Source organism: Aethalodelphis obliquidens, unplaced genomic scaffold (assembly GCF_003676395.1).
Source record: "Aethalodelphis obliquidens isolate GAN/ISIS:26980383/991018 unplaced genomic scaffold, ASM367639v1 scaffold22, whole genome shotgun sequence".
In the NCBI taxonomy this organism is placed as follows: Eukaryota; Metazoa; Chordata; class Mammalia; order Artiodactyla; family Delphinidae; genus Aethalodelphis; species Aethalodelphis obliquidens.
In genome coordinates, this window is record NW_020837966.1 from 23271002 (window position 1) to 23297547 (window position 26546).

General features: G+C 37.7%; 1 protein-coding gene and 1 non-coding gene across 4 annotated transcripts in view; one reads left to right on the forward strand and one right to left on the reverse strand.

Moving 5' to 3' along the window:
* Window positions 1-26546, forward strand: part of CNTN6 (contactin 6) — a 290317-nt gene that overhangs the window by 92882 nt on the left and 170889 nt on the right. The window lies entirely within an intron of this gene.
* On the reverse strand, window positions 16421-16525 carry LOC113628181 (U6 spliceosomal RNA). The gene has a single exon (XR_003435918.1). It is a non-coding gene; the product is annotated as a U6 spliceosomal RNA (small nuclear RNA).

The window sequence follows — 26546 nt, forward strand, 5'->3', positions numbered from 1 at the left end:
CTTATAGGCACATCTTTCTTTAGATTTTAGGCTAGGTGGTATTCCTGCAATCTCAGCTTTCTGGTTCAAGAAAAGTTGTGAATTTGTAATTTGTCTAGTTATTTTTCATTGAGTTGGCATACTTTCCAGCTTTGTACATCCTGGGCACAAACTGGAGGTCCCAAACTTGATTTCAAATGGTTTAGCAAAAAAAAAAGGAAAGAAAGACACAGAGAGAACATGCAAAAAAGAGAGCAAGAAAGCACAAATGTGGCAAAACATTAATAGTTGGTACAACTAGGAGAAGTGACTACGGATATGTATAATACTTATCTTTCCATTTCTCTGTGTCAACTCATAAGAAGTGCTCAAATCTTTTACATGTAATTAAGACATAATCTGTTGAGTGATAGCATTATGGTATTCTTATTAGTCCCAGTCAAAATAGGTGAATCCGCAATAAGAAGCCTGTGCACCGCAACGAAGAGTAGCCCCCACTCGCCACAACTAGAGAAAGCCCGCGCGCAGCAACAAAGACCCAACACAGCCAAAACAAAAACAAACCAAAAAAAATAGGTGAATCGATTTTTTTCCATCCTGGTTTGACACTGTCATCCTAAGATACTACTCCTGTTTATTCTATTTTAAAAACAGACTCCTCATAAATATTTCATTTACTTCTCTCTCAGCAATGTTTCAAATAAAATAGAAATGGTTTTGCATAAATTCATCACTTATTAAGGAAGTCAGCTGACTGGAAAGAACATTAGATTTGGAATTAGGAAAAATAGGCTTAAATGCAAGCTTATTCATTTAACAAATATTTATGGAGATTTTACAGTGTTCTATTGGTTGTTTTTAGAGACATGGAAGAAAACAGTAGCCTGCTGCCTACTAGTTCTTTGAACCTGCACAAATTTATAACTATCTTCAACTTCATCTCCATCTCAGTGAAGTATTGGTAACAATTCTTTCCTCACTTGTGAGGGTTAAATTCCCTGGTATATGCTAAAGCATTTTGTGCATCATACATAAATTACCAAAAAGCATATTATTATAATTCTCGTCTAGTTGTTTATTTTTTCCACTTGTTAGAAGTATTTTTTTGATGCTTTCCTCCATGTTTCTGTAATGTCCTTGGCCTTTGTTTCCTACTTTATTTTATTACAACTGCTTACAATGTTATAGCCATATACAACTTCATGTTAATCAAAATCATGAATTTCAGCAAAGGCAGCAATCCCTGACTAGTCTGTGACATTTTTCCCTTTGATCCTGGCATCTGAAAGCTTTTTATACATTTTAATTCTCTTCCATTTTAATAGCTCTGTGAAGCAGTCCTATTTTCTTTGACTGATAAGATCATTGAAGGTGACCTGATTTTCTCCAGAGATGCACAATGAATAAAACACATGCACTCACTTACCCATATCCTACAAAAGGGGAGAAAAACTTGGAGTTGCTGTTTCTATCTGGAGGTCCTATTAAGAGGAACTGACTTCTCAAATACCGTGATTATATGTGCATCATCAAATCATGCAAGCTGCTTTATTAATCATTCCAAATCTTTGCTTTTTTGAGATTTCATCTTTTACAAAAAAAAAAAAAATCAATGTAAACAAAAAATTTTTACGACAAGCAATATAGAGTTTATTTTTGTTTTGTGTGTTTTTTTTTAAGTTCTCTTGTGTTTTTTTTTTAAGTAGCCCAAACATCTAAACTTTTGGGCTACATCTTTTTGAGACACAAAGTTATACATGCAGTTTTAAGCATTTGTGTATATGTGTGTCTCCAGGTATTATGTTTATGCAGTTTTGAGTTTACAAGATGACATTTCTTGCTAGGTGTGTGCCTTGCACATAGGGTGCTCTATCCTTGTGATGTGTTTGTGTCAATGTTAATGCCTCATGACTTAAACAGCTAGGCTATTCATGGGTGTGGAAAATTGATATTTGAGAGCATTTTATTCTGCTCAGTCAGGCTTATACTGTATAAAGAATCCAAACAGTAATAACATTTACAAAAGACTACTGAATAGAATATTTGATGTGTATGTATTCCACACATTTGTGCCCTTCCAAACACTCCAGAGCAAAACACCCTTTCTGCTCACCATCAGCCATCACCCTGACAATCCTACCAACATCACTCCTATCACCAAGGCTGTCTCTCCAGAAGATCTTTTCCTTCTGCTTTTCAGAGCTTTAAACTTTTGACACACTCAGTATACAGTGTATTATTTCAAGACATTTTAATATTCATCCTTTCTACTAATATCTCATCAACCATTTCCAGCTACTCTTCTAAGACCTTTGTTCAGGAATGGTAGAAGAATTAACTCATTGTTTTATCCCAATATCCCAGAGAGACAAAACTAACTTAGCATTCCTATGTATGAAATTTTAGTAATTATATTTCACCTATCAGGGTTAGAGTCTGACAATGACCATCTTCCTTCTCCAGTTTTCAAAGAGGTACTTCAGTTAATGGACTTTCCCTATAGTTTGTTTCCACAGTCCTAGATCAGTCAGTCATGGAAGACAGGGTGTTCTGTTTTCTGAAGTCACTATAGAACCACAGTTACTTGGTAGTTCATTTTGAGCAAGTCTTGATAATGTTTTTCGAATTCAAAATAGTATCATCAGCCTGAGCAAGGATGGCAAATAGGTAGTTATAGTGAATATTCTCTTAGTTTAAAACACAGCATTAAGATAAAGGCAAGCATCTTCTATTGACATTTTCTCTGGCTTTTTTTGTTTTTAGCCTTCAAAAATGTAACTCCTATACAAAGTGTGTGTATATTTATATCATATATCACACATTTCATATGGGTAAAAGAACATAAAATGGATAAAATGTGCCTGAATGCTTGTGACATAAAATTATATTTCAGTTCTAGCTATAAAAGTGTAATCCAATTAAAATGTTTATCATGCATCTATGAATATTTTTTCTTATATACATAATGGTGTTGCATGGAAAATTTAATTTCTTCCTTTAAAAGTAATCCTGGAGGAATTCATTCTATAGCTTTTCACAAGATACACCTAAAGATCAGCTCTGTAGAAGTCCAAGTTTAATGCATAAAATGTATTGTCTCAAATAATTATTTTATTTTATTTTAATTCTATTGTTGACTTATTGTGCTGAAAAGCATTGGTATAATTTTCATGGGCATGGTCTCTCTTTTTCCTTCATGTGTGAGCTAAAGTAGTGATTTTTTAAAAGGCCAAGATGAAATCCTCTATATACATAGGCATAGAATTTAAAAGGCAACATATAATGCTGCTAACTTCACACTGAAACTTATAGTTCTCCGAAAAATATAACCATTCTAACATCAAGATTATCATCAGAAAAAAAGCAACAGTGAAATAAAAATCAGCATAGACAAAGTAAAGGTAGCTGTGAATCTGAAGATAAAATGTGACAAATTCTTCTATTAAGACAATTTCACTTATTCAAAGAGGAACCATGGATTAATATTTTTTATTGGTCAATTGGAAACTTTAAATGTATGAAAAATATATAAGTGAAGATTTAAATTAAAAAAGAAATGGGTTCATAAGAGGCTGATATAACCAGGCTCTTGGTCATGATCATAAATATTTTTTCCACATTAGTTAAGTATGAAACTGTTTTGCAAGGGCCAGTATTCTACTCATTGTACAGTATACAACTGGATTTCATATTTTTGTAATCCTCAGTGCCACTTATTTTCTCGGCATTCTAGGTTCATTCACATATTTTCATAAAATTTAGTTATTTTTCTTACTTTTAAGAAGAAGAGCACCTCTAGGAATCAAAGCCCTAATTCTGTTTCTGGCTTCAAAGAGAACAGATGCCTGAGTTACTATATTAATTTTCTGATGCTGCATTATAACACTGGTATAATAATATTATGATACAATAATACCATTAAATTAGAGGCTTAAAACAGCACCCATCTATTATGTCACAGTTTCTGTGGGTCAGTAGTCTGGCTACAGCTCATCTGGGTTCTTTGCTTTGAGGTCTCATCTGAAAGTGGCAAACAAGGTGTCGGCCATGACTGGGTTTTTATCTGAAAACACAACTGGGAAAGGATCTGCTTTCATATTCATATGCTTGTTGACAGAATTCAGTTTATTGAATATTGTTAGATTGAGAGCTTCAGCCACTTGCTGGCTATTGGCCAAAGGATGCCCTCAATTCATTATCACATGGGTATCTACACACAGCTGCTTACTTTGTTAAACTGTGCAAATTGACTATGCAAGTGAGACAATTTTCTAGCAAAAGGGAAGTTATAATCTTATGTACCTAATCATGGAAATGACATTTCATCCCCTCTGCTGTGTTCTACTGGTTTGAAGCAAGTCACAGGTCAAACCTACACTCAAGGGCAGGGGATTACACAAAGATGCCCAATACCAGGAGGCAGGGTCACTGGGGGTCATTTTTAGAGTCTTCCCACCACGCTTTTTCTGTTCTGTAATTGGCAGATAATTTTGCCTAAGGAATATTATAGAAGTGTAATAGAAGAGATAGTATATGTCAATGAATCTAGGTCTAACCCAGAAATTTCAAGGAAGGTGATGCTTATACAGTAGATTAAAAAGTTTTATTATTAATTATTTGCTTTGTTATCAAAAATTCTAATTATGTTTAATTGAGAAGAATATGCTTTGAGATTAGTATATATCATAAAGATGCCACCCTTTAACTTAATGGTGGATATATGTCTACAAAGTCTGATGTTTATGTGTAGGATAGTTACATATAGTACATGTGATAGTAATACCATATCTGAAAGACACAAACTTATTCATGTTAAAAATAAAAAAACAAAGCCCTAATTTGGAACTAGTTATAAGATAACTAATATACTGATTGCAATGGACTATAATGATGCCTCTCTGTATGAATATCTTAAAATAAGTAATGACTTTTATACTGGTCCTAGGAAACGATTAAACAGCTAACTGCAGACTGAAAAAAACTTACATAGCCTAGGAATTAAGCATTTGTGTGAACGGCAAAGCTTATGGAATTATGTATTTTTTATTAGAACATTTTCATTCCTGGTATTTCTCACGAGAAGTTCAATTAGGGAATCACATGGGGATGTAAAATTAATATATAAGAATTTGTTGGTTGTCTTTATAGAATTAGGAATAACTAGTGCTTATTTTAGCATTATCTTAACATAACTTTGGTATGGATTAGAGGAAAGAGCAGCTTTACTGGAAATGGTAAAAAATAAAATGTACATACACTAAAGTATTGGCATCCCATTAACAGAAGTTAGAGAGTAAAGAATCATTCTTAAAATTTGTGGAATAATCATTGCTTGTTACATCTTTAATAAGGAATTTAAGATGGTTCAGTAGTTAATAGATCCAGTTCGGTGGGATATGGGTGACCTCAAAACCCCTTCTCCTTAAAATTAATGGATTTAAGGAGCAGATACATGATTTATTTTCTTAATTAGCTATCTAGTTTACATATTAGTAAAATAGATACATATACATGTTAGTGTATAGATGTCAATCCCAATCTCCCAATTCATCCCACCACTCCCCACCCACCGCTTTCCCCCTTTGGTATCCATATGTTTGTTCTCTACATCTGTGTCTCTATTTCTGCCTTGCAAACCACTTTATCTGTACCATTTTTCTAGACTCCACATATATGTGTTAGCATACGATATTTCTTTTTCTCTTTCTGACTTACTTCACTCTGTATGACAGTTCCTAAGTCCATCCATATCTCTACAAATGACCCAATTTTGTTCCTTTTTATGGCTGAGTAATATTCCATGTATATATGTACCACTTCTTCTTTATCCATTCCTCTATCAATGGGCATTTAGGTTGACTCCATGACCTGGCTATTGTAAATAGTCCTGCAATGAACATAGAGGTGCATGTGTCTTTTTGAATTATGGTTTTCTCTGGGTATATGTCCAGTAGTGGGATTGCTGGATCATATGATAATCCTATTTTTAGTTTTTTAAGGAACCTCCATACTGTTCTCCATAGTGGCTGTATCAATTTACATTCCCACCAACAGTGCAAGAAGGTTCCCTTTTCTCCACATCCTCTCCAGCATTTGTTGTTTGTAGATTTTCTGATGATGCCCATTCTAACTGGTGTGAGGTGATAACTCAATGTAGTTTTGACTTGCATTTCTCTAATAATTAGTGATGTTGAGCAGCTTTTCATGTGCCTCTTGGCCGTCTGCATGTCTTCTTTGGAGAAATGTCTATTTAGGTCTTCTGCCCATTTTTGGATTGGGTTGACTGTTTTTTTTAATATTGACCTGCATGAGCTGTTTAGACATTTTGGAGATTAATCCTTTGTCAGTTGCTTCATTTGCAAATATTTTCTCCCATTCTGAGGGTTGTCTTTTCATCTTGTTTACAGTTTCCTTTGCTGTGCAAAAGCTTTTAAGTTTCATTAGGCCCCATTTCTTTATTTTTGTTTTTATTTCCATTATTCTAGGAGGTGGATCAAAAGGATCTTACTGTGATTTATTTCAAAGAATGTTCTTCCTATGTTTTCCTCTAAGAGTTTTATAGTGGCTGTTCTTACATTTAGGTCTTTAATCCATTTTGAGTTTATTTTTCTGTATGGTGTTAGGGAGTGTTCTAATTTTATTCTTTAACATGTAGCTGTCCAGTTTGCCCAGCACCACTTACTGAAGAGATGTCTTTTCTCCATTCCATATCGTGCCTCCTTTGTCATAGATTACTTGACCATAGGTGCATGGGTTTATCTCTGGGCTTTCTAACCTGTTCCATTGATCTATATTTCTGTTTTTGTACCAGTACCATATTGTCTTGATTACTGTAGCTTTGTAGTATAGTCTAAAGTCAGGGGGTCAGATTCCTCCAGCTCTATTCTTTTCCCTCAAGATTGCTTTGGCTATGTGGGATCTCTTCTGTCTCCATACAAATTTTAAGATTTTTTGTTCTAGTTCTGTAAAAAATGCCATTGGTAATTTGATAGGGATTGCACTGAATCTGCAGATTGCTTTGGGTAGTAGAGTCATTTTCACAATATTGATTCCTCCCATCTAAGAACTTGTATATCTCTCCATCGGTTTGTGTCATCATTGATTTGTTTTATCAGTATCTTTTAGTTTTCTGAGTACAGGTCTTTTATCTCCTTAGGCAGGTTTATTCCTAGGTATTTTATTCTTTTTGTTGCAATGGTGATTGGGACTCTTGCCTTAATTTCTCTTTCTGATCTTTCATTGTTAGTGTATAGGAATGCAAGAGATTTCTATGCATTAATTTTGTATCCTGCTACTTTACCAAATTCATTGATTAGCTCTAGTAGTTTTCTGGTGGCATCTTTAAGATTATCTATGTATAGTATCAAGTCATCTGCAAACAGTGGCAGTTTTACTTCTTCTTTTGCTTTTATTTCTTTTTATTCTCTGATCGCTGTGGCTAGAGTGGACATCCTTGTCTTGTTCATCTTAGAGGAAATGCTTTCAGTTTTTCACCATTGAGAATGATGTTTGCTGTGGGTATGTTGTATACAGCCTTTTTTATGTTGAGGTGGCTTCCCTCTATGTCCACTTCCTGGAGAGGTTTTTTTTATCATAAATGGGTGTTGAATTTTGTCAAACGCTTTTTCTGCATCTACTGAGATGATCATATTTGTTCATATAGAGTATCACACTGATTGATTTGTGTATATTGAAGAATCCTTACATCCCTGGGATAAATCCCACTTGATTATAGTGTCTGATCCTTTTAATGTGTTGTTGGATTCTGTTTGCTAGTATTTTGTTGAGGATTTTTGCATCTATATTAATCAGTGATATTGGTATGCAATTTTCTTTTTTCTAGTATCTATGTCTGGTTTTGGTATCAGGGTGATGGGGGTCTCATAGAATGAGTTTGGGAACGTGACTTCCTCTGCAATTTTTTGGAAGAGTTAGAGAAGGCTGGTTGTTACCTCTTCTCTAAATGTTGATAACATTCACCTGTGAAGCCATGTGGACCTAGAGTTTTGTTTGTTGGAAGATTTTTAATCACAGTTTGAATTTCATTACTTGTGATTCGTTTGTTCATATTTTCTATTTCTTCCTGGTTCAGTCTTGGAAGCTTATACCATTCTAAGAATTTGTCTTTTCTTCCAGGTTGTCTATTTTATTGGCATAGAGTTTCTTGTAGTAGTTTCTTATCATGCTTTCTATTTCTGCAGTGTCTGTTGTAACTTCTTTTTCATTTCTAATTTTATTGATCTGAGTGTTCGCCCTCTTTTTCTTGATGTGTCTGGCTGAAGGTTTATCAATTTTGTTATCTTCTCAAAGAACCAGCTTCTAGTTTTATTGATCTTTGCTATTGTCTCCTTTGTTTCTATTTCATTTATTTCTGCTCTGATCTTTACGATTTCTTTCCTTCTACTAACTTTGGGTTTTGCTTGTTCTTCTTTCTCTAGTTCCTTTAGGTTTAAGGTTAGATTGTTTATTTGAGATTTTTCCTGTTTCTTGAGGTAGGCTTGTATAGCTATAAACTTCCCTCTTAGAACTGCTTTTGCTGCATCCCATAGGTTTTGGATCATCATGTTTTCATTGTCATTTGTCTCTAGGTATTTTTTTATTTCCTCTTCGATTTCTTCAGTGATCTCTTTGTTAGCCTCCATGTGTTTGTGTTTTTTTTATATTTTCTTCCCTGTAATTGATTTCTAATGTTATAGCGTTGTGGTCAGAAGATGCTTGATATTTCAATTTTCTTCAATTTACTGAGGCTTGATTTGTGACTCAAGATGTGATCTATCCTGGAGAATGTTCTGTTTGCATTTGAGAAGAAAGTGTAATCTGCTGGTTTTGGATGGAATATCCTATAAATATCAATTAAATCTATCTGGTCTATTGTGTCATTTAAAGCTTGTGTTTCCTTATTAATTTGCTGTCTGGATGATCTGTCCATTGGTGTAAGTGAGGTGTCAGTCCCCCTCTATTATTGTGTTACTGTCGATTTCCTCTTTTATAGGTGTTAACATTTGCCTTATATATTGAGGTGTTCCTATGTTGGGTACATATATATTTATAATTGTTATATCTCCTTCTTGGACTGATCCCTTGATCATTATGTAGTATCCTTCCTTGTCTCTTGTAACATTCTTTATTTTAAAGTCTATTTTATCTGATTTGAGTATTGCTACTCCAGCTTTCTTTTGATTTCCACTTGCATGGTACATCATTTTCCATCCTCTCACTTTCAGTCTGTATGTTACCCTAGGTCTGAAGTGGGTCTCTTGTAGACAGCATATATACGGGTCTTGTTTTTGTATCCATTCTGCCAACTTGCGTCTTTTGGTTGGAGCATTTAATCCATTCACATTTAAGGTAATTATCAATATGTATGCTCCTATTACCATTTCTTAATTGTTTTGGGTTTGTTTTTGTACGTCTTTTTTTCTCTTGTGTTTCCCACTTAGAGAAGTTCCTTTAGCATTTGTTGTAAAGCTGGTTTGGTGGTACTGAATTCTCTTAACTTTTGCTTGTCTGTAAAGCTTTTGATTTCTCCATCGAATCTGAATGAGTTCCTTGCTGGCACAGTAATCTTGGTTGTAGTTTCTTCCCTCTCATCACTTTATGATAATCGTTCCACTCCCTTCTGGCTTGTAGAGTTTCTGCTGAGAAATGAGCTGTTAACCTTATGGGAGTTCCCTTGTATGTTATTTGTTCTTCTCTTGTTGCTTTTAATAATTTTTCTTTATCTTTAATTTTTCTCAATTTGATTACTATGTATCTTGGTGTGTTTCTCCTTGGGTTTACCCTGCCTGGGACTCTCTGTGCTTCCTGGACTTGGGTGGCCATTTCCTTTCCCATATTAGGGAAGTTTTCAAATATAATCTCTTGAAATATTTTCTCAGGTCCTTTCTCTCTCTCTTCTCTTTCTGGGACCCCTATAATGCGGATGTTGGTGCGTTTAATGTTGTCCCAGAGGTCTTTAAGGCTGTCTTCATTTCTTTTCTTGCTTTATTCTGTTCTGTGGCAGTGAATTCCACCATTCTGTCTTCCAGGTCACTTATCTGTTCTTCTGCCTCAGTTATTCTATTGATTCCTTCTTGTGTGTTTTTCACTTCAGTTATTGTATTGTTCACCCTGTTTGTTTGTTCTTTAATTCTTCTAGGTGCTTGTTCTTTATTTCTTCTAGGTCTTTGTTAAACATTTCTTGCATCTTCTCGACCTTTGCATGCATTCTTTTTCTGAGGTCCTGGATTGTCTTCACTATCATTATTCTGAATTCTTTTCCTGGCATGTTGCCTATCTCCACTTCAGTTAGTTGTGTTTCTGGGGTTTTATCTTCTTTCCCTCATCTGGTACATAGTCCTCTGACTTTGCATTTTGTCTATCTTTCTGTGAATGTGGTTTTCATTCCACAGGCTGCAGAACTGTAGTTCTTTTTTCTTCTGCTGTCTGCCCTCTCGTGGATGAGGCTATCTCAGAGCCTTGTGCAAACTTCCTGATGGGAAGGATTGGTGGTGGGTAGAGCTGGGTGTTGCTCTGGTGGGCAGAGCTCAGTAAAACTTTAATCTGCTTGTCTGCTGATGCGTGGGGCAGAGTTCCCTCCCTGTTGGTTGTTTGGCCTGAGGCGACCCAGAACTGGAGACTACTGGCTCTTTGGTGGGGCTTACAGTGGACTCTGGGAGGTTCAGGCCAAGGAGTACTTCCCAGAACTTCTGCTGCCACTGTCCTTGTCCCTGCAGTGAGCCACAGGCATGCCCCACCTCTGCAGGAGACCCTCCAAGACTAGCAGGCAAGTCTGGTTCAGCCTCCTATGGGGTCACTGCTTCCTCCTGGTTCCTGCTGCACACACTACTTTGTGTGTGCCCTCCGAGAGTGGAGTCTCTGTTTCCCCCAATCCTGTAGACATCCTGCAATCAAATTCCACTAGGCTTCAAAGTCTGATTCTTTGGGAATTCCTCCTCCCATTGCTGGGCCCCCAGGTTGGGAAACCTGACATGCGGCTCAGAACCTTTACTCCAGTGGGTGTACTTCGGTGTTACAGTTGTTCTCTAGCTTGTGAGTCGCCCACCCAGCCATTATTGAATTTGATTTTATTGTGATTGCGCCCCTCCTACCGTCTAATTGTGGCTTCTCCTTTGTCTTTGGATGTGGGGTAATTTTTTGGTGAGTTCCAGTGTCTTCCTGTCAATGACAGTTAGTTGTGATTCTGGGGCTCTCACAAGAGGGAGTGAGCACACGTCCTTCTACTCTGCCAACGTGAACCAATCCCAAGTCCATGATTTCTATTAAAATTTTCCATTAATTTGCTGTAGTTTTTACACTCAGGGTTTCTTATCTCTTCCACAATGAATACCGCGTGTTTTAAAAATTTTTATAAAATATGTGAAGTGAAAAAGAACAAAAAAATTACAAAACACTTTCTTTGGTATCTAGAAGAGCTTTGACTATGCAAATGGATGAGCTAAAAGGATACTGGGGATCCCTGGTTTTCCAATCCACATTTTTATAACCACTGCATTAGAATAAAACAACAGAAGTATGAAATCCTCAGCCTATGTTTGGTATTGTTAAAGGCCAATGAAAGTGCTAATATAACCCATCATGGCTTACAGCCAGCTTCTGTAAATAGAATTCATGGTACAAATGAATTAGTGCATGTAAAGCACTTGCAACAGACATAATAAATATAGTCTGTCAGGAAAGCTATATATAGCATAGTAATTAAGAGCACAGCCTGAAGGCTGCATTGGTTCAAATCCTTGCTCTGCCACTGTCAACTTGAATACATTACATCTCTGCATCTCACTGTTCTTATCTGTAACACTGAGATATTAATAATGACATCTCATGAAGTTTTATGAGGATTATATAAATTAATAAAACAGCGTCTTGTACAGATTATGAACTATGAAATGTTTATTCTTAATTATTGCTATTTTTTAGTTCCTAGAGACAGATGTAATCTTATCAATAAATTTTAGGGCTTTGTTACTTTCATTCATTTAATAAATATTCATTGATTCATGTACCAACTTCAAGGCACTGCCCAAATAATAAGACGACTAAAAAAGGAAACAGGGGCTTCCCTGGTGGCGCAGTGGTTGAGAGTCTGCCTGCCGGTGCGAAGGACACAGGTTCGTGCCCCGGTCCAAGAGGATCCCGCGTGCCACAGAGCAGCTGGGCCCGTGGGCCGTGGCCACTGGGCCTGCACGTCCGGAGCCTGTGCCCCGCAACGGGAGAGGCCACAACAGTGAGAGGTCCACGTGCCGCAAAAAAAAAAGGAAACAGGATGTGACTTTTGTGATGGAAATGTTAATTGTGTAATGTAAAAGATAAGATTTTGCATGTATGTTAGTAGTATATTGAAGAAAATGAAAGCTAGTACAAGATAGTAAAATCTCAAAATAAAAGAGTTATTTCCATGAATTTTTGAAAGACGTCATTTTGAGCCGTACCCAGAAGGGTGTCAGCATTGAACCACAGAGATGGCTGATGTTACTAAAGGGTTACCTATCCTTTGAAAAGAGATTTGTAGATCTATGTTTATATATGAGAACATCACATACCTGCAGATATTCATGCGAATGTAAACGCGATTTTCACACATAGGTTAACAAATTCCAACCAGTCTCCCAAAATTACCTAGGAGAGAAAAAGACCTGTTTCATTTTAACCATTTTGGGAAATTTTCACAAAAATATGTTTAATTTAGAATGAATTTAAAATTTAAAATGAATTTAAAATATGTTTAATTTAGAATGAATTTAAAATAAAACTCAAAATATTGAGTCCTGTGGACTGACCAGCAAAATAAAACCCAAATGCAAGTCATTTAGCTACTCTGCTTTCCGCCTAGGTGTTTTTCTTTCTTTAATATTTCCTGTAAGTTAGGGCTCTTTCATCTTTTATTTGCAGCATAAAAGCCTACGTGGGCATCTCTTAACTCCTAATTTAGCTGTCTGTTTGGAAAAGACAACCTAAACGTGGCTGTGGTGAGAAGTGCTGCTCCATCTAGTTGGCTGGAGACCCTTTACAGCTGGAGCCCCTTTTACAGTGCTGAAGTGGCTGCCACACTCAGCAGAAGTCCCTCAGTTGTACTCTTATTTTTTTTAATAAACAGGGGGAGAAACGAGGTATGATAAGTTGCCCTTTTCAGTATGATTTCTCCCCATTCTCCCTGTCCAAATAGAAATATAAAAGAAATCTTGTCATGTATAAAGGTCTATTTCACAGTGCCTAAGAGGAAAAGAGAAGAAGTTGAGGAGTGAAGCCAATTAGGGGAAATGGGAGGTCAAAGAGGTAAGGCCAGTGGGTCCTCATAAATGCCCCCAATGTGAGGATTTTTACCTATTTTATCCACATAGAATGACTTGCAAAAGCCTTTGTTGTTGTCTTTTTTACAATTCATAGGCTTCCCACTGATCATTTCCTATGGTCAATTGCCCCCTACAGTGAAAACCTTCCATCAGGAACTAAGCAAGCTCAAAAAACTGCCTGATGTGTAATAAAGCACTTTTTTGCTAACATCAGTTCCATCTATACATACCACTTTTTTTCTTTCCTACACCTTCACCCCCTTCCTTACATTCCTTTGAGCTGTATAGAAGCCAATGAGGATGAAATAATTAGAATGTGTGTCTGCTGCACAAAAGTCCTTCTCCATGGGCACAGTTTTCACCTATCTTTTATAGAAAGCATAGTGTGTTTACATACACATCCATAGGCCGGTACTAGATATACAGAATTCGCCATCCCATTGTACACTTAGTTTTTCTATAGTCTCTGAGGACTTGATTTTGGTTAAAAAAACAAACTATTAGAAGTTTTTAAAATGCTTTTTATTTCAAAAAAACAAAAATACAAAATGAGAAATGACTATACACTATAACCTCAAAAATGAATATTGTCAAGGACCAAGATAAATAATAGCCCAAAATATAGTGAAAAAATTCTCAATTGAAATATAGAAAATGGGAACATTCAATTACCTCCTGGAGAACAGTGGGTTTCCTCCCAAGTCTCCACTGAAAAATATGATGTGAAACTGTTTCCACTGTTTTTCTATTAAAAATCTTCCAATGGACTTATGTGGTGGCACAGTGGTTAAGAATCCTCCTGCCAATGCATGGGACACGAGTTCGAGCCCTAGTGTGGGAAGATCCCACATGCCGCCGAGCAACTAAGCCCGTGCGCCACAACTACTGAGCCTGTGCTCTAGAGACCGTGAGCCACAACTACTGAGCTCATGTGCCACAACTACTGAAGCCCACATGCCTAGAGCCCGTGCCTCACAACAAAAGAAGCCACTGCAATGAGAAGCCCGTACAATGCAACGAAGAGTAACCCCCGCTCACCGCAACTATAGAAAGCCTGCGTGAAGCAACGAAGACCCAACACAGCCAAAAATAAATAAATTTATATTAAAAAAAAAAAAAATCTTCCAGTTCAGTTTTCCTGTACTGACCCAATTCCCTGGTACTTAGGGCAAGGCTGTTTTTTGGTTTGGGCTTTTTCTTTTTTTTTCTTCTGTACATGTGTGATTGCTTATCTGTCTAGAATAGTCCTACTTGCGTCCCAAATAACTCTTCAATCTACAACCTCCTTTTGATACGTTCAGATTAGACCCCCATTACCCTTTTTTTTTAATCTCATATTTTCATAATGGACAAACTCATCTAAAAGATCCTTATAGGATAATATCCAAAATCCATGCATGGCCAAAAAGCCTTCCGTGATTCATTCCCCTAGGGTACTACAAATTCCCACTTTTACCAAACTATTTATGCTTTAAGAAGACACCGTGTTTTTTGATTTCTCTATACCTGTTTTAGTTGCTAGTGCCTCTTCCGAAAATATTTACACTTATCTTGTCTTCTTGGAAAACTACTACTATCTTTCAAAACCTAAAATAAATATTTTTTGCCCAGGAAGCTTTTCTCTGTCCAGCATTCTGGTTGTAGGAAACTGTTGCCTACATGGATCATAATACATGTCATTTGCAACATTGGAAGCAAATGTCCCTTGTTTGCTGCATATTAGTTTCAGAATAGGTTTTACTCTTCTGGAGGTAGAAAGATTTGGCTTAAGTCCAAAAGGATTCCTTTTTGTCACAGATCCACACATGCTGTTGAGTTTTATGTGTGCATCAGTAACAACAATGACATCGATTTTATATATATATATATATATATATATACACACACACACACACACACACACACACAAATATTCACACACACAACCAGTGTAAAGGAAGCTTCAAAACTTCCCTCAAATAATAATTTTTTTTTTTTTTTCTCTCTCTACCCTCACTTAGACAGCTTGGAACCTTCTCTTTTCAATGTGTTCATTGGAATCTTCTCTTTTCAATGTGTTCATTATTGCTTCCTCTCTTAGCTCACCTATAATGCAATTAAATTAGCACAGGTATGCAAACTACTCACAAATTTTGTATACCCGACAAGCCAAGTGCATAAAAATCTAGGGTCAAGATCACAAGAATGACTCAGTAAACTCAATCAGCTCCTCCCGTCTTTTTTGCAGCTCTGTATTTTATATGTACATTAATTTGCCTGAAGTTGCTGTATTGACTTAATGGAATGCTGCTGACCATATTGAGACATTAAAATTCTGCCATTTAACCGAATTAAAGAGATTAAAATAATCAGGTTTGGCTGTGCTATTGTTATAGCACATATTTATACTTTTACGTATTTAAAAGTAGAGTGGCCAATGTGATTCAAGTTGCCATTTAATGGCTCATCATGCATAATTAAACTAGCCTAAGCTAACCTTCAATGACTGAATGGAAGTAATATGCCTTGGTTGTCAAAAGAGTACAGACTATGACATCAGAAATAGAGCCTCAAGATTTAGCTTTACCATTTTTAGCTTTGTAACCTTGGATAGGTCACTTAACCTGTCATTGTTCAAAAGCTAAAAATGGATTTTTAGCAGTGACTTCTTCATAGGGTTGGTATAAACAATCAATGAAATAAGGAATTTGAAATGCCAGTACAATACCTAGCATACGGTAAGCAATCTGGGCATGTTCTTGGATACTTTTCCCTCTAGTGCTGCTCTTCTTCCAGCTGCAATATTTGTAAAGTCAGTTTTATCTGTGGGTCTCCATTTTCTCATGAACTCTTCAATTTATAAATATGTGATTTTCCAATGCAGTTTCATCTGTTATATAAAGTACAATAAGCTTATGCTTAGTGCTCTATTTGTTCAACCTTACTTATATATAAGGCAGTCAACCCTGCAAACCCCAGAGTTAAATCATTGTTTCAGTCTTCTCACAGCACTCATTTTAAAAATTAAAGCATGTTTAATATTCAATAAAATACAATGATCTTGTGTTCAGTTTAATAAGTTTTTATAGTTGTAGCCACTCAAAACGAGATATAAAACATTTCCATTATCCCAGGTAGTTTCTCATGTCTTTTTTTCAATAAAAAAAGAAGAAAAAATGGAAAGTCTCAAAAACATTTGTGTCATCCTTATGCAAGTCCTATGCTAATCTTCTTTGTATCAGGCCAATTTTACTTCATTTTGCCAAAGTGGGCACTACCCATTGCATTTCTGATTACCTCCCTTATTCTCTCAGATGCAGCAGAAATTATAAAAAAGAGAAAGAACAATTAACCCAGAAATACTCGAGCCAATCTAAGATCAGCAAACTCTTGGTGAGTATAGAGCTGCTCCTCCACCCCCAGCCACTTAAAAGCACAAATCTCTGTTTTACAAGATGTCTTTATAACATTAATGATATTTTAGAGGGAGAAGATAGGAAATCTTTTAGAGAAATGGTGGTGCCCAAGCAGAGAATAGTGGAGTTTCACTCCACTCATCACCCTTCAGAGTCTGATTCTCAGTTCTGTGGTGTTGGAGACTAGGTTTTCTTGGCACAGAGTTGATCAGGTCTTATGGACAAACACTTGCTGAGCAAATTTATATGATTTTATATATAAATCAGAAAAAATATATTAATTAATATATTAGTACATTAATAATATATTATTATAATGGATTGTTTTTCACTTAACAGAATATTTACATTCATTATCTAGGATACTTTATTCCAGTTTTTCTCAACTTTTATTTTATTTTCACTCTCCTTTTGCCACAAGGGGGCGCACTCAGTCCCCCACCCATGAAGCTTTAATACCATATATATTCTGTATATTTATTCACATACGTAGTCCTGTGCTTTATACATAAAAAGTAACATTTTTTTCACCATCCTCTCCACTCCTTGGAACTAATTTTCACCTCCTTGGGGGTGATATTGATTCATTGTGGGTGTATACCCTATTTCTTGTTTCCTGCTACCTGGCAATATGGATTATTGAATAATCATGTCATCTCATTTTCTGTATTTCTGTTACTTTGCCATCTGGGGCCTTGCTGACCCTGGAGGGTCTGCCCCTCCCAGGGCTAGCCAGTTTCTAGAGACACCATTGAGCTGTCTTTCATATGCAAACCAACCTATCAGAGTCCATACCCAAACCACCTCCTTTATTGGGATCTTACACTCTGGGCCACTATTCCCCAGCCCTAATCACCTCAGGGGCAGTTATCAGACAACTAGAGACAGACCCTAGACCCCAGAGGCTGCTGAAAGTATTCAAACTAGTCAATCCTAAACCTTTTTAGCCTGCCTTCCCTGTTTCTTCCTATGGAAATCACAATACAAGCTCTCGCCTCCACTTCCTCTGCCTCCTGACTGACACTGGTGCTTCCCTGTGTAGCCTTGCATGGCATGGAATCTCCCCTGCTTTTGGGAACTGTAACAAACTTTTTTTTTTTTTTTAACATCTTTATTGGAGTATAATTGCTTTACAATGGTGTGTTAGTTGCTGCTGTATAACAAAGTGAATCAGTTATACGTATACATATGTCCCCCTATCTCTTCCCTCTTGCATCTCCCTCCCTCCCACCCTCCCTATCCCACCCCTCTAGGTGGTCACAAAGCACCGAGCTGATCTCCCTGTGCTATGCGGCTGCTTCCCACTAGCCATCTGTTTTACATTTGGTAGTGTATATATGTCCATGCCACTCTCTCACTTCGTCCCAGCTTACCCTTCCCACTCCCCGTGTCCTCAAGTCCATTCTCTACATCTGTGTCTTTATTCCTGTCCTGCCCCTAGGTTCTTCAGAACCATTTTTGTTTTTAGAGTCCATATATATGTGTTAGCATATGGTATTGTGGTAGATGGACCTAGAGTCTGTCATACAGAGTGAAGTAATTCAGAAGGAGAAAAACAAATACTGAACTATCTTCTTAATGGCAGTCATCTCCTAAATCTGTTGTCCTTACTATATCTGAATAATAATAAAACCTACATTTTAAAACAATTAGATATCAAGAAGTTGGTTGGCCAGCATAAAAAATGGATAGTCTTGAGACTATGTGTTAGAGTTATGGTGAAGTCTTATAAATCCTCCCTGTCCCTTACAGAGTACCATCCTTACTGATTTCTACACTAGTGTGAGAACTGAAAAGTGATTAATGTATGACTTTAGCAGTCAGGCTTTTGGGTTTCAAACCTTAAATTGGCCACTTCTTAGCTATGCAATCTTTTTCTCTTTTTCTTTTTAAATTGAAGTGTAGTTGATTTACAATGTTGTATTAACTTCAGGTATACAGCAAAGTGTTTCACATATATACACATATATATGTATATACATTCTTTTTCAGATTATTTTCCATTATAGGTTATTATAAGATACTGAATATAGTTCCTTAGGCTATACAGTAAATCCTTATTGTTTATCTATTTTATATATAGTAGTATATACCTGCAAGTCCCATACTGCTGATTTATCCCTCCCCCCACCTTTCCCCTTTGGTAACCATAATATTGTTTTCTAAGTCTGTAAGTCTGGCTCTATTTTGTATATAGCTTTGTTTGTATTATTTTTTAAATTCCACATATAAGTGTTATATAATATTTGTCTTTCTCTGTCTGATGTACTTCACTTAGTATGATAATCTCTAGGTCCATCCATATTGCTGCAAATGGCAATATTTCATTCTTTTTTATGCCTGAGTTATATTCCATTTTATATAAATATAGCACATCTTCTTTATCCATTCATCTGTGGATGGACACTTAGATTGCTTCCATGTCTTGGCTATTGTAAACAGTGCTGCAACGAACATTAGGGTGCATGTATCCTTTTGTTTTTTTTAATATAAATTTATTTATTTATTTTATTTTTGGCTGAGTTGGGTCTTCGTTGACGCACATGAGCTTTCTCCAGTTGTGGTGAGCAGGGGCTACTCTTCATTGCAGTGTGTGGGCTTCTCATTGCAGTGGCTTCTCCTGTTGCAGAGCATGGGCCCTAGGCATGTGGGCTTCAGTAGTTGTGGCACATGGGCTCAGTAGCTGTGGCTTGTGGGGTCTAGAGCACAGGCTCAGTAGTTGTGGCACATGGGCTTTGTTGCTCCACGGCATGTGGGATCTTCCCGGACCAGGGATCGAACCAGTTACCCCTGAATCGGCAGGCGGATTCTTAACCACTGCTCCACCAGGAAAGCCCAAGGGTGCACTTATACTTTCGAGTTAGAGTTTTTATTTTTTCCGGATATACGCTCAGGAGTGGGATTGCTGGGTCATATGGTAACAATATTTTTACTTTTTTAAAAGAATCCCCATACTGTTTTTCATAGTGGCTGCACCAGTTTACATTCACACCAACAGCTTAGGGGGGTTCCTTTTTCTCCATACTCTCTCCAGCATTTATTATTTGTAGACTTTTTGATGATAGCCATTCTGACTGGTGTGAGGAGGTACCTCATTGTAGTTTCGATTTGCATTTCTCTAATAGTGACACTGAGCATCTTTCATGTGCCTGATAACCATCTGGATGTCTTCTTTGGAGAAATGTCTATTTAGGTCTTCTGCCAATTTTTTGATTGTTTTTTTGATATTGAGTTGTATGAGCTGTTTGTATATTTTGGAAATTAAGGCCTTCTCGGTCACATCATTTGCTAATATATTCTCCCAGTCCATAGGTCATCTTTTGATTTTGTTACAGTTTTCTTTGCTGTGCAAAAGCTCATAAGTTTGATTAAGTCTCATTTGTTTATTTTCGCTGGTATGTCTTTTGCCTTTGGAAACTGATCTAAGAAAATACTGTTATGATTTATGTCAGAAAATATTTTGTTTATGTTCTCTTCTCAGCCATGTGATCTTAAACCTCATTAGTTTGCTGTGAGGATTAAATAATATGTCTGCAAAGTTCTGGAGTTGCCAAGATCACCCTCACTTCTGGTACTAACTGCAAATTCAGGAGGTCCCAAGATCACCTCATGGGAATTCCCCGGCAGTCCAGTGGTTAGGAATCCTGACTCCATGCTTCCACTGCAGGGGGCCCAGTTTCGATCCCTGGGTGGGGAACTAGCATCCCACAAGTTGCATGGTACAGCCAAAATGAAAAGTAAAAGCTCAATCCAAGATCACTCTTAAGCTTGATAATTCCCTTAAAGGACTCACAGAAATCTGCAAAGCCACTATACTGACTGGTACAGTTTATTACAATGAAAACATACTGATTCAAATTAGCCCAGGGAAGAGACACATAGGGCAGAGTCCAGAAGAGTTCCATGTGCACAGCCTTCAGGTGTGCTCTCCTAGTGGAACCGTGCAGAGTGCTTATTTCTAGGAAAGATGCATTACCATATGCAGGAAAGCACGCTCAGTCTTGATGTGGAGTCTTTACTGGGGCTCAGTCACGTAGACTAGTTGACTGCCCGTGTGCCTTACCTTAGGCTAAAGCCCTTCCAGAGGTCAAGCTGATACTGCAGGGCCCAGTCTTGCTTTACCTCCCACCCTCTGCACCACCAATCACATTGTTAGCCTAGACTATCCAGCATGGCCTAGGCCCTAAGTAAACAGACATTCTTACCAGGTCTGACAGCCCAAGGGCTTAGAGATTACCTCTAGGGCAAAGAGCTGAACATCCCTTTGGGCAAGTCTAATCTTTACTGAACGTAGACAAGTTGATACACTCATTAAATGTACATAACCATTAATATTTTATTGTTTTAGTGGCCATGCTAGAGTCTCTCCTGCCGAAAGAGTACTATAAAAACACTTCCGGGGCTTCCAGTGGTTGAGAGTCCGCCTGCCGATGCAGGGGACACGGGTTTGTGCCCCGGTCCGGGAAGATCCCACATGCTGCGGAGCGGCTGGGCCCGTGAGCCATGGCCGCTGAGCTTGCGCGTCTGGAGCCTGTGCTCCGCAACGGAAGAGGCCGCAGCAGTGAGAGGCCTGTGTACTGCAAAAAAAAAAAAAAAAAAAAAACCCACAAAAAAACACTTCCAAATACTTAATCCTTTTGTTCTTTTCTGGGTCTAAGCAGACACTTCTGTGTTGTTAAGAGGCTTTTTAGTTATTCATAGTTACATGTACCAGATTAAAACTCATAGCTTTGGTTAGACCCACCCTAGTTTTGTCTTGTTACTTTACCCCTTGAATGACCTGGGTATTACCAGACCTTTTCAGGTATATATTTATAGACAACCCATGGGGCTATTTTGATGGTTGATCTCATTCATTATATATTGGCTCTTACTAATCTCACCTTTAGTGTAATCTTATTTCCATGTTGCTTAGGGATTTATCACTTTAACTTCCTATATTCCGCACAAGAACTTATACCCACTATTTCAGCAGCCAAAGATTTTTTTCATGAGCAGCACTAAAAGCTCACACAAAACTCAGCAGCAAGTAATTCCTTTTTAGGCAGCTTGAAAAGGTGTTCTCTTTGCCATAAAGCAAAAAGAAACAATGAAAGGTTAGGTTCTTACTGCCCCATCTCATTATTGTTAATGAAAAACTCCAAATTAATTTGCTTCTGCTTATGGAAATATCTCCCTTAACCTTGGTGATTCAATGAGAAAGAATTTGTTTTAGAGATAGGCATTGCTTAACAGCATTTGGCATCTGCTCAGGCCGAACAATCATCCAGAGAGCATGTATCTTCTTTCTTTCTTTAGTGTAGTGATCACCGCAACAATAGTACATGGAGTATGGTACAGAAAACCTTTAGCATGGTGGTTGGTGTAGAGGCTTTTATTAGCAGTAGGGGCTCTTTAGTTAAGTACCTGGGTTTACCCTGGAACAAGTCTACTTCTGACTTCAGACAAATAGTAATATCACTTTCTTCTTTTCAGATCCAAAAGAAAAAAGGGTTTCTTTGTTTATCTGTTTTGTTTTCTGCTGTTTGCTGTACCTCTAAAAGTGACTGGCCCAGAGGAAGCACAAAATAAATATGTGTTGTTGAATGAACAAAGGGTTGTGATGAGGGTAAACTGCTATCATGTATGCAAAGCCCTTAGACCAGGGCCTGGCACATAGTAAGCTCTCAGTAGATATTCATTTAAAAAACATACAGTTAAGACAAAAACAGATTAAATCCTTTATACTTAATAAAGAGTTCAGTGATGGGTTTATAGGAAATCAATTAATTATAATATTAGATTCCTATTTTTATTGTCCATTTATTTATTTATTCACCAAGTAAGTATCCAGCAATGATCATATGCACTATTACAGGTCCTGAGGATTCAGAGGTAAACAAAAATAGCCAAAAATAAAGCACGTCCATGAAACATTCTGCCCAGCCCAGGGCAGTTCCTATATGTCTATCAATAACCAATCCCTGAGGAAGAAGAAACCTATAGGACAGTGATGAAAACAGAGTATTCAAATTATTAACTTTATTATTAATCTTTTGGCATTTCTGTATCCATCAGATTCTCTAAAACTCTTGAGATACAAAAGCATTTTCTCTGAGTCAAGAGATTATTCAGAGACTCTCCTCTTTACTGCCAACGTTTGCCCTAGAGAATTTCTCAACTAGTTCTTTCAGGTTATAGACATAATTGGCTATTAGTTATTTTAGTGCCATTGTTCTTGATATACATCTAAGCATCATCTCTGGGCCCTCTGAAAAGCAAGGTGTCTGTTTCTGATTAATCTGTGGCTGGTCACTGAGGATACTGAAGCAGCTCCTGGTTAATTAGACCATTTTATCTCTAACCTCATCTATTTTCTGAATGTAATAGTGATAGAGGTGCCAGCAGTTCCAAGCACAGCCCTGAAACCTTGCTAATCAGCATCTGTGATTTGCTAGTGGTACCACTGTTTGAATTGTTAAAGCCAAATTGTTATGAGAGGTTATGCATAAGTGGACATTTTTATCTCCAAGTCAATTATGCATTTAATGAAATTTAAGGAGCTTATAAAGTTAAATAAGTAAATAAATAGAAAGCAGCACCTACAGCACTTAGTGATGCAAGTCGGGTGCACCCTCCCCACTCCCACTCCCAGGACACACGCACAACATGATAAAATAGAGAAATGTGTACTTACATGGAAAGGAAGCACACATAGTGACAAAGAGCGTAGGCTCCTTATATTATCAGCTGTGTGAACATGGGCAAGTCACAGTCCTCTGAATGTCATCCTTCTTATCTGTCAAATGGACATAATATTAATAACTACAGGGTTGTTATAGGGTTGTATAAGGATTAAAATGCATTAAATACTATTTTATAAAATATTTCATATAGTGTCTGCTCTATAATGTGTGCTGATTATATGTTAGTTTTTATTATTCTAGGAAATGATTACATCCTCCCAGAATAGGCCAGAATACAAAGAGAAACTGAAAGGCAGAGAAAGAAATGAGTTTTATATGAAGTATTTGAAGCTCGTCTTCCCCAACATTTCCAAAAAACTGTCCATAAAAAACAAAGAAACAAAGAAACAAACTTATATCATAAGTTGCTATTTAAAAATCTGCCTTCAAGTAAGTTTGGGAAACATTGAATATAGATTGCCTCTTTTTTTTAATAAATTTATTTATTTATTTTTGGCTGCATTGGGTCTCTGTTGCTGTGTGCGGGCTTTCTTTAGTTGCAGTGAGCAGGGGCTACTCTTTGTTATGGTGTGCTGGCTTCTCATTACGGTGGCTTCTCTTGCTGCGGAGCACGGCTCTAGGCCCGTGGGCTTCAGTAGTTCTGGCATGCGGGCTCAGTAGTTGTGGCTCACGGGCTCTAGAGTGCAGGCTCAGTAGTTGTGGTGCACAGGCTTAGCTGCTCCACGGCATGTGGGATCTTCCCAGACCAGGGCTCGAACCCATGTCCCCTGCATTAGCAGGAGGATTCTTTTTTTTTTTAATTAATTAATTTATTTATTTATATTTTTAATTTTTGGCTGCGTTAGGTCTTCATTGCTGCGCGCAGGCTTTTCTAGTTGCGGCGAGTGGGGCCTACTCTTTGTTGTGGTGCATGGGCTTCTCATTGCGGTGGCTTCTCTTGTTGAGGAGCATGGACTCTACATGCATGGGCTTCAGCAGTTGTGGCTTGTGAACTCTAGAGTGCAAGCTCAGTAGTTGTGGCACACAGCCTTAGTTGCTCTGCGGCACGTGGAATCTTCCCGGGCCAGGGCTCGAACCCATGTCCCCTGCATTGGCAGGCGGATTCTTAACCACTATACCACCAGGGAAGTCCTAGATTGCCTCTTGCACCTTAAAGAATAACAATTCTTATTTTAGTGTTGAAAGTGTCTGAGAAATCTGGAACAGCTCTAATAAAATAAATAATTCAAAAAAATGCTGAGCTAAGTGTTGTGGGTTCAACAGTGTCCTCCACAACATTTATGTCCACCTACAAACTAAGAATGAGATTATATTTGGCAATAGGGTCTTCGAAAATGTAATTAATTAAGATAAAATCTTAACAGATTTTGATTGGGTCCTAAATCCAATGACTGGAGTCCTTTTAGAAGAAAACACACAGAGAAACAGAAGGTGGTGATGTGAAGATGGATGCAGAGACTGAAGTGATGTGTCTATGAGCCAAGTAAAACCAAGGATGGCCAACAACCACTAGACCCTAGGATGGAGGCATTGGAAGATTTCTAGAAGCCTCAGACCCTCCAGAAAGAATCAACCCTGACGACAGTTTCATTTTAGACTTTAAGCCTTTTGGAACTGTGAGAGAACACATTTGCTGGTTTGAGCCTCTCAGTTATCGGTAATTTGTTATGGCGGCCCTTGGAAACATGTACATGGTATTACAAAATGGCCATTTGAAATGTGGAAAATACCAATAATATAACTCAATAAAAGCTTTTTCTCTCTGCTTCCCATTTGTTTTTGTTCCAATTTTTGGTGATGGGGGGTGACAAATTGTACAGAGTGGGTGGAGAAAACACTGCAAAACATTGTGATTGAGTTAAATTATGACTCAAAAGTGAGTTCTCCATTATTTTTCCTGTTATCACTTGTGCTCTTGTCAACAAAAGTCCTTGGCATTTGTGAATTATTGGTGTTTGTGAAAAGTTTACAAAACAGTCAGCTTCTTCTATGCTACCTCTAGAAGAAACAAATAAAAGAAAGGATAAAATAGGTAATAGCCAATATACCATAGCAATGTTTGCTAAATGTCAGTTAGTCTCTCTGCTAGAATTCTGTTTTTATTTCTTTGTCTAGAAAATAAAGCACATATTTTGTTTGTTTGTTTGTTTGTTTGCAGTATGCGGGCCTCTCCCGTTGCGGAGCACAGGCTCTGGACGCGCAGGCCCAGTGGCCATGGCTCACGGGCCTAGCTGCTCCGCAGCATGTGGGATCTTCCTGGACTGGGGCATGAACCCGTGTCCCCTGCATCGGCAGGCGGACTCTCAACCACTGCGCCACCAGGGAAGCCCTAAAGCCCATATTTTTAATCCAGCCCTTTCTGGAGCAGCATCCAGTGATTACTATGTGAACTGAGTCTAACAGTATATGTGACACTTGCTCGGTCACTGGACAGCAAAGATACCTCCAAAGAAGCAAAAGAGACAGCCAAGACCATGGCATCAGAAGAAGCCAGAGACATTTGGACCCTTTGTGGACAGATAGGCAAATAAAGAAAACAGTAGATTTGCCCTAAGTCTAGTTCCTTCTTGCAAATGAAAAATGTTGCCTACCATATCAGTAAACAAAGGATGTTGCAGCAGCCATCAAGCCACTACAGCCACCCTGACGGTGAGCCCTGAAGGAACTCAGGATGGAGACAAATGGGCTGCCCACCAAGCCCTCAGCCACTGCAGCCACCCACAGCAGTGCACCCTGAGGGGACTCTGGATACTGGTCCTAGGTAGCTAAGGTGCATATCAAAGGAATGGTTTCAATGCGTCCAAACTTTTGCATGTTCCCATACAGAGAAAAGTGCTTAATTCATTAACGGTAATCTTTTGATGTTCTGACTACCTGGTCTTTGTTGCAAACACCCCTATTCATCCTGGCTCTTCCCTTACTTCTTTGGAGCAGTCCCTCAGAGCGATCTGAGAATCTGTCTCCTGTACTTGAAGTCCTCAGAAAATCTGATGAATAAAACATAACTCTCAACTTTTAGGTTGTGCATTTTTTTTCAGTAGACCTTCTTATCTGGAGATCACTTCATATCTGGGCTCTCTGTTAAGCTCCTTAAATACAAGCATGGCAGCTACTGCTTCCTGGCAAATTTGCATGAGAATTTGGACATGTTTTTCCAACTGAAAAATGTAATCACAAACTTAAATCATGTTTAT